Source organism: Hippocampus guttulatus, chromosome 20, assembly GCF_054856545.1.
Source record: "Hippocampus guttulatus isolate MCC_2025c chromosome 20, RoL_Hgut_1.0, whole genome shotgun sequence".
Classification (NCBI taxonomy): Eukaryota; Metazoa; Chordata; class Actinopteri; order Syngnathiformes; family Syngnathidae; genus Hippocampus; species Hippocampus guttulatus.
Genome location: NC_141280.1, coordinates 7,463,179 through 7,471,571, shown reverse-complemented (window position 1 = coordinate 7,471,571; position 8,393 = coordinate 7,463,179). Strand labels below are relative to the sequence as shown.

Below are 8,393 nucleotides of genomic sequence, written 5' to 3'. Positions count from 1 at the left end.
AAGTCCGATAAAGTAGGGATGAATGACTTTGGAAAAGAATGTCATAATGGGGAAAATATATTATGGTCTGATGAATTATAAATAGGCAAAAGTTGAAACAAAAACAAACAAAAAAAAACCTCTTCTCTCACTCGCTCAAAATAAATTACAATAATAGCATTTGTAATACGAATATGCTTGGGGTTAGGGTAAATGAAGGGTTAGGTTCAGCAACAGGTGGAATCTTTGGCGGGGGGGGGAGGAAAGCCATAAATTAAAATGCATGGTAAAATATATTGCGCAATCTTCCATAAATCAAAGTTAAAAACAAACAAACAAAAAAAAACTCCCAAACCCGATGTGCTCGGAAAAGTAATGACAATTTTTCAAATCAGCACTAAAATTATGCTTAAGCCATCTTTGGATTCAAAATTGCTGTTGAGCAGTGTAATTATTTGACTGTAATTATGAGAAAATCCAGGTACAAATTCTCTGCTCATGCTAGTGTGAATGTGTGTGACCGCGCACACGTAATTGCTGTTGAGCAGTGTAATTATTTGACTGTAATTATGAGAAAATCCAGGTACAAATTCTCTGCTCATGCTAGTGTGAATGTGTGTGACCGCGCACACGTATGCACACACACAGACACACCTGGTAATCTGCAGTAAGATGGTTTATGGGCTTGTCTGCCGTGACGCAAGTATGCCGGCTGACAGATTCTCCCTGACAACTAACAAAGGCACAGCAGCCCACAAGCCTGCGCAGCCCTACTTCTTGACAAACACGGTCACACTGGATCACAGTCCTCCACTGACTTTTTTCCCCAATTGTGCGCGATCAAAGTAAAGAATAAAAGTTACAAGTCGGTGTGAAGGAGGAGCTGGTACATTGGTGATGCGAGGGCACGCTGCACAAACCTACCCTTAATTCATTTGATGGCATATAATTAGTCACATTGTTTAATTGACCGACACCTTGATAGGTGTTTTTTGTATTTAACTGTGGGCGTGCACATTTTAGGTTTTTTTTTTTGTTTGTTTTCAAATGACAGGTTCAAGATGTTCTTTTGAGTTCAGTGGGAATCGACAGGTTGCAACTGTCAAGCTCTTTCATTGACAAACAAAAACGTGATTGTCTAGCTATACTGTAGGTACACATCAAATTATCAATATTTTAAGTTTTACAATCAAACACAATATATAGAATGTATCGGTATGGATTGGCAATGCCGCGGAAGCTGACGATCACCTGGATCTAGCTTACGCTTAAAACCCCGGAATGTATTACTTGGATTGAAAGCGTGTGTGGGTTTATGATTGGCTGTACCATCTGGAACTTTGCGATGCAATTCAAGATTGTGAATTGCAGCAAAACCAGCGGATGACAGGCATCCACTCATGAAAACGAGCTGCCAAACCCAGCACGCTGCAAAAGTCAGTTTTGCTGGGTAGGGCGGCCTTAGGCGCCTGGTGAAACTGAAGTGAATCAAAACAAGTCTCAGTGTGCACGTGTTTAAAAAATAAATAAATAAATCATTACAACAATGCAAACGGCAGTCTGAGGGGGTCTAAAACATACGCTGACATAAAATACAGACAGGGACTCTTCAACAGGTCGGGCAGGGGTATGAGAAGCTTCTATAAAACAACCATTCAACTGAGAAATTCTGTTTTTTTTTGTTTGTTTTTTTAAATCTCTATGACCACTAGAAATTCCACGACGAGCTTTCTTGTATCCTAATTATGTTTGATCAAGATGTGACTATAAAAAAAAGATACCACCAGAATATCTATTTGGGGTTGGGGTTCGATCACTTCCATTTAACTTCAGTTTGAATGTGAATGGTTAATTCCGAACCCAAGCGGGTGTGTGCACTTGTGCAACCATATTACCACATTGTTTATTTTTATTTCCCCTCGCTGAATTCTTGTGCTTTCCTTCCCGCCTATTAGATTAACGGTGAAAAAGGGACAATTTGGTGTCATTTTTATTAGATCACAAACTTGTCATTTGAACAGGGGTGTGTGGACTTTTTATATCCACTGCATCTACGCCGCCACAAACGATATATCGTCATAGGCAGACCAATTAATTAAATGCGCTTTGGAGTGGCTGAGTTGTGACTTTTTTTTTCCTTGGTGAAATATATAATGTGGTTTTGCTCAGTCAAAAGGTTCGGTAATACTGTACTGCTCGAGTCAGTGGCATTCTCAAGTCCCGCCCCCGCTCCCTAGCCTGGAGATGCCGCCTGTCAATCAACGCCAAACCAGCCCCGCCCACCTTCTCCCCCTCTGACAGTCAGACGGGAAGCCGGCCACGGACTCGCCCTTTACAGCTGCGCAACTTCAAACTCGATGACATCACGCCCCGTCGGCGACGGACGATGGGGGCAAAATGTGAGTGATCGCAAAAGACATACGCCGCTGGATAAAAGTAGGTGCGAGAAGGCTGCAAAGTTATTTTCACTCTCGTTGAGACGCGTGAGCAAAAAGTGCGCGGTAAGAGGACTGTCGGGGAGAATGTTTGGACACCATGGTGGATTAAAAGTGGACACAAAAGTGCGATTTGACAGCTCAAAAGACGCCGTGTGTTTAAGTCCACCGGACTTAATTTGACTCGACGTCATGGACAAGTCGGAGGACTGAAAGTGGGGACACGGAGGGGGCAGTTCTGTAGTTGATGCCGACCCAGTTTGCGAGGCGGTGCGCGGTGACTAATAAGCAACAGGTCCAAACGGCTGCTGAATTCAATTTGTCTGGAGAGTGCAGAAACGCGAGTAACGAGAAGCATATTTGACTTCGCTCCGCCGTATGCGCGCGAGAGACGGATTCCGGTGCGTCGAAGTTGCCCGGGCAACTCTTGCGGGACTTTGAAAAAAAAACAACAAAAAAAAAACGTTTTTGACAAGGAATTCAATTGAGGATGGGTGACCATGCGGACGACGGGGAGACCGTGAACCTGAGTGTGCTCAACTGGGAGCAAGTGCAGCGTCTGGATGCCATTCTGGCCGGCTCCATCCCCATCCACGGCCGCTGGAGCTTCCCCACGTTGGAGGTGAAGCCGCGCGACATCGTCAAGGCGGTCCGCAGCCGAATGGAACAAACGCACATTCGCGTCCGCGAAGTGCGGCTCAACGGTTCGGCGGCCAGCTACGTGCTGCACGAGGACAGCGGACTGGGGTGGAATGACTTGGACCTCATCTTCTGCGCCGAGCTAAAGGGGGAGAAAGAATTCCAGATCGTCAAAGATTTGGTGCTGGACTGCCTGCTGGACTTATTGCCCGAGGAAGTGAATAAGGAGAGAATCACACCCTTGACGCTAGAGGTAAATGTATGAATGTGTAATATAGCAGTTAGGGGCATATAACGAACGGGGGGGGGGGGGGCATTAGGTTGCAGCGGGTGGGTTGGGGGTCCGGGGGTCACCTTGTGCCCCCCCCCAATAAACAGCAGAAATGCTAGTTTTCTGTCAAAAAAGAAAAAAAAAACAAAGGTAAAAGTTCAGCTGTTCTAGGAGGCTTTTCCTGACATTTTTGGCTGACTGCTTGATGAAAGCCTGGTTCCATCTGGAGGGAAAAAAAACAAAAAACCTCAAGCATCATGCTGCTGACATCATGCTCGACTGTATGTATGATGTTCTTTTGAATTTGCATTTTCACCAAACAATACTTTTTAGAATTTGGGCCAAAAGGTTCCACCTCAGGTTTTCTAACCAGATTCCTTGTTGACCTTTCATCAATTTTGGAGGCTCGTCCAGTTCTCAATAATGTCACCGTTGTTCCATATTTTGAACACATAATGATTGCTGTCTTCACTTACCCCCCCCCCCCCCCCCCGCCCCCTTAATACCCTGTAAATGATTTTGGACCCTTCTCCTGACGAATACTATTGAACAATAAGAACCATCCTGGTGCCGCGGAAGCTCTCCGCAGACTATGGCATGTAAGATGTGACTTCAAAAAAACAAATGCCAGTGAAAGCATACTAGAACAGCTGCACTTTATATCGGGTTAAACAGAACTTTAAGTGCACATTCAAAAAAAGTTTCTTTTTCAGGGGTGTGGGGGGGGGCAACCCGTTTTTCATGGAAAATACATTTTTCAAAGCGATTCTATCTAATTCAACTAGATTGAGATCCACCTGAATAAGTGGCCCCAAGTGCTGACATCCACATTGTTAATAAAAGTAAAAACACAATCTATTATCGACTCCATCCTGAGATGGTCTGACACAGGAAGTTAGGTAACACAAGCAGTCTTTGTGCAACAAGAAAGAAGCTGGGCGGTTTGTTCGAAAATGCCACCTTTGTGGTTTACCCCTGGGACTGGTTCTGCTTTTTTTTTTTTTTTGTACATGCCCCGAAGATATACTACTCCTATGCGATCCATTAATGTACATTTTGGAAAATGAAGGGTTACTGTTTTGGGTATCTTGCATAACTATATGCATGAGCACCGGGCGAGAACCCGATGACAAATTCCTAGCATTGTGATGCTAACAGGTTAGCCACCTAGCAGTGTGACGGCATCCCACTGAAGGATAATTAATTACACTTTCTGAGGTGGGGCCTAATTATAGGTATGGTTTGTGATATTGCGTTGGCTGATTCTTTGGATACAGAGTACATTTGGGGACTCTTGTTCTATGCTGTGGTAAATTCAAATTCTTACCAAGTGATTGGCTGGTGACCAGTCCAAAGTGCCGTCTGCCTTTTTTGGCTACTCCGGAAATGACGGTACCAAAACTAATTGAAAAAGTCCCTTCAATGTTGCGATTTGTTATGAGATCATTTTTACATTATGCACAAATTAAAATTTTTGATTAATTTTTTATTAATTTCCCTAATTTAAGCCTTTAGTCACGAGCTGCTTCTCAATGTTTTTTTTTTTTTACAGGAGGCCTACGTGCAAAAGATGGTGAAAGTGTGCAATGACACGGACCGCTGGAGCCTCATCTCGCTGTACAACAACCGCGGCAAGAACGTGGAGCTCAAATTCGTGGACTCCCTGCGGCGGCAGTTCGAGTTCAGCGTGGATTCCTTCCAGATCCGCCTGGACTCGCTGCTACTCTTCTACGAGTGCTCGGAGCACCCGATGACCGCTTCTTTCCACCCCACTGTCTTTGGCGAGAGCGTCTACGGTGACTTCCCCGTCGCCCTCGACCACCTGCGCAAGCGCCTCATCTGCACTAGGAGCCCCGAGGAGATCCGGGGCGGGGGCCTGCTCAAGTACTGCCACCTGCTGGTGCGGGGCTTCCGCGCGGCCTCCGATTCGGAGATGAAACTCTTGCAGCGCTACATGTGCTCGCGCTTCTTCATCGACTTCTCCGACATGGGCGATCAGAAACGCAAGCTGGAGTCCTTCTTGCAGAACCACTTTGTGGACTTGGAGGACAGGAAGTATGACTACCTGGCCATACTGTACAAAGTGGTGCAGGAGAGCACCGTGTGCCTGATGGGCTACGAGCTGCGGCAGACTCTCGGCCTCATCTCCTCGCTGGCGTGGCGAGCGCTGGCCGAGCAGAACGCCATCCCCAACGCCGCCAACGTCACCTGCTTTTACCAGCCCGCCCCGTACGTCTCCAACTGCAACTTCAGCAACTACTACGTGGCCCAGGTCCAGCCCCTCTTCGCTTGTCCACCCTCACCGCCCCGCCATTACACCCCCGCCCTCGCAGCATCCCATGCACGCCACCTGGCTGCCCTGTAACTAGAACCTGCACTACGGTCGTGCGCTCGAGGAATTTCTCGGAAACATGCATTGCTTTGTCGTTCTTTCGTGGGTTGGCTTGAGTCAGGCCAGTGGTTCTCAAACTTTTCCCAAGGGCCCGCCCGATTAATCAGCAGGCCGATTAAATCAGATGACAGTCGCTCTTCTAAAATTGTCAAAAATCCGTAAAAAAATACAAATAAAAAATCGTCCAATTTTTGCTGATTCTTCTTTTTTCCGCTAAAATAAAGGAAATTATTTGTAAAAACTACACTGGTTTGTTGAGATAGGAGTGTCCCGACTTCCAAGTTTTGAGATACGAGTCATAATTTTGTCCGATTTTATTTGATTTTTTTTTTTTGCTTTGAATTGCGAGCACAAATTCAAAATGAGAGCGGTAACAAAACGCCATTGACGAGCTGAGAGTTAGCATTGAGAGTTGCAGTTTTAGAATCAAGGGATGTTCGAACATAAATGGTGGAGCAACACAGACAGACAATATCATACTCAGAGGCATGAATTTTGTAACCTTCGGAAAATGACTGTTACAGACTTCTACTACTCTCAGAGTAGTAGAAGAAGTCTGAGCCACTGGACATTTAATATTTTCAAAAGTCACAGCAACAGTCTGAACATTTAATTCAGTGAGGAAGCACGCAGACCACTAAAACTGAGAAAAAAAAAAGGGAAAAGGGAAGGGTAAACGAGGACAAGGAACCCGTGTCAAGGAGCTGATGCTTGTTTTTTTGATTTTTTGTGCTTTCCCGACCCTTGACCTTTTTGGCTACAGCACTCACGTTAGAGACTTATGCATCTCACATCCTCTTTAATGACAGACGATTGAATGAGAGGCTCGAGATGTTGAGTCATGGTCAAATCTAGTGGCGGCTTTCTGTCAGTTACCATGTGACACTTTTGACAATGCAAAAAAAAAAAGGGGGAAGTAACTATTTGCAATTTGAAAAGGTCGACAAGAGAAACAACAAAGCAATGCATGCTTGAATTCTTCCTCAGCAAGTAAGTGCCTTAAAAAAAAACGGGGAAAATATATTTTTCCAATTTCTGTGGGGGGAAGGGCGGTAGGGGTCAGTGGTATATATTTTCAATCATGAATGGATTGCTTTACAAAGTTTACCGATGCTGGGGGAGGGGGTTCAGGATTTTTACACTGAGGCACCAAGCGACTTTCGTGTTTTTGTTTTGGTAGTTCTAACTTCTCGTGTCAAACACAGGCCGATTACCAGAGAGGAAGTAACGACATCATTGCACGGAGACGAAGAGAATCAAAAGGAAGCGGTAGAGTGGTTTGATATTTGAAAAAATGCTTACGCGAATAACATGGAAGGGGAAAAACAAGGCATTTCAGATGGTTTCATTTCTTATCAACTGGGTCGAGTCGGCGGCAAAATGCTGAGGTGGACAAAATAAAAGCCATTCTCAACTAACAGTCTTTCTCCTCAGTCAATGCATTGGTTAGTTTCCTGTACTTTGTTGGTTTCACATGTAGGGGGGTGGGGGCGGGGGGGGGGGTTCCTCGGTTAACAACAGAGTCACAACTGCGGAGACCTAAGACAAAGCTCGGGATGGGGGTTCCTTGATCTATTAATGAACCGCTCTTTTAATATACTGTATAGATATATTTTTTTAATAAGATGGGAGAATCTTCCTGTGACTGTTCGGAACTTTCCATGTCAGTATGATATCGAGCAGACGAATTCGGCCTCGAATGTGCGAACGCTCTCCATGTTTGTCTCGCTCGATTGAAGATGCGATTTTACTTGCGATTGAATTGGCAGTTCACAGTAGGAATGGACGTCATTCCTAACTGTCGCAAAAAAATAAATAAATGTATGGGGACCTGTTTTTCTATCAATCACAGTTTTTGTACAGTTTGTCTATTTTTGGGTGATGTACTACACCCGGCGATGCGCAGCTCTCACTTGTGCGCCGTTGAGCGTCCCTGGTGTATTTTATTTTATTTTTTTTTACTATTCTTATGCCAATTCTGATGGTGTGCATGTGTTCAAATTGAATGATTTAAAGTAAAAAAAAAAAAAAATGACAAGAGTGCGTCAGTTCGTTCCTGCTTTCAGCATCCACTCGCCAGCCCAACAGCGGAAAGTAAAAGTCGGCATGGGGTCAACGCTCGAAGGTGCCCCCCCCCCCCCCCCGCGCACTTGGCCTCTGCCAGCCAGTGACAGCTGAACCGAGGGATTTCCCCTGGCAGAGACGTCACCGACAAGCCGACGGCCGTCATCGCGTCCGCTTGCTAAACCTCATTAGCTTGTGTTGGCACGGGTTATCTTGATCGCAAAAAAACCCCCCCAAAAAAACACTTGAGATGTTACTACCGGCAGGGCCTCGGCCTCCTGGCGATTGCGTGCAAATGGATAGTGAGACCCGCAGCTGTCACTTTCCCTAAGAGTAAAACTCATTCATTTACTTACACTCACAAAAAGGCATTAGGAGTGAAATTTCAAGATGAACATGAAATGCCGTTACAGGTGAACTTGCACTTTGAAACGCACACGTTCATAGTTTTGGTTATTTTTGCTTGCTTTTGAACAAGAAGCTAAATGGTACATTATGCTACAGAGGTCCGATCCATAAATGGACCAACACACTTTCTGGTGGTTCAATTACAATTGTAATGTTAGCATTTTGACAAAAGACCAAGATGTTTCAATTTGGATTTTTCTAGCCA

At 45.0% G+C, this 8,393-nt stretch overlaps 1 pseudogene across 1 annotated transcript; it reads left to right on the top strand.

Moving 5' to 3' along the window:
* Positions 1–2,301: 2,301 nt before the first annotated feature.
* On the top strand, positions 2,302–7,136 carry LOC147187817 (terminal nucleotidyltransferase 5A-like; annotated as a pseudogene). The gene is made up of 2 exons (XR_015097718.1): positions 2,302–3,306; positions 4,877–7,136. The product of XR_015097718.1 is annotated as a terminal nucleotidyltransferase 5A-like (transcript).
* The last annotated feature ends 1,257 nt before the right edge of the window (positions 7,137–8,393 follow it).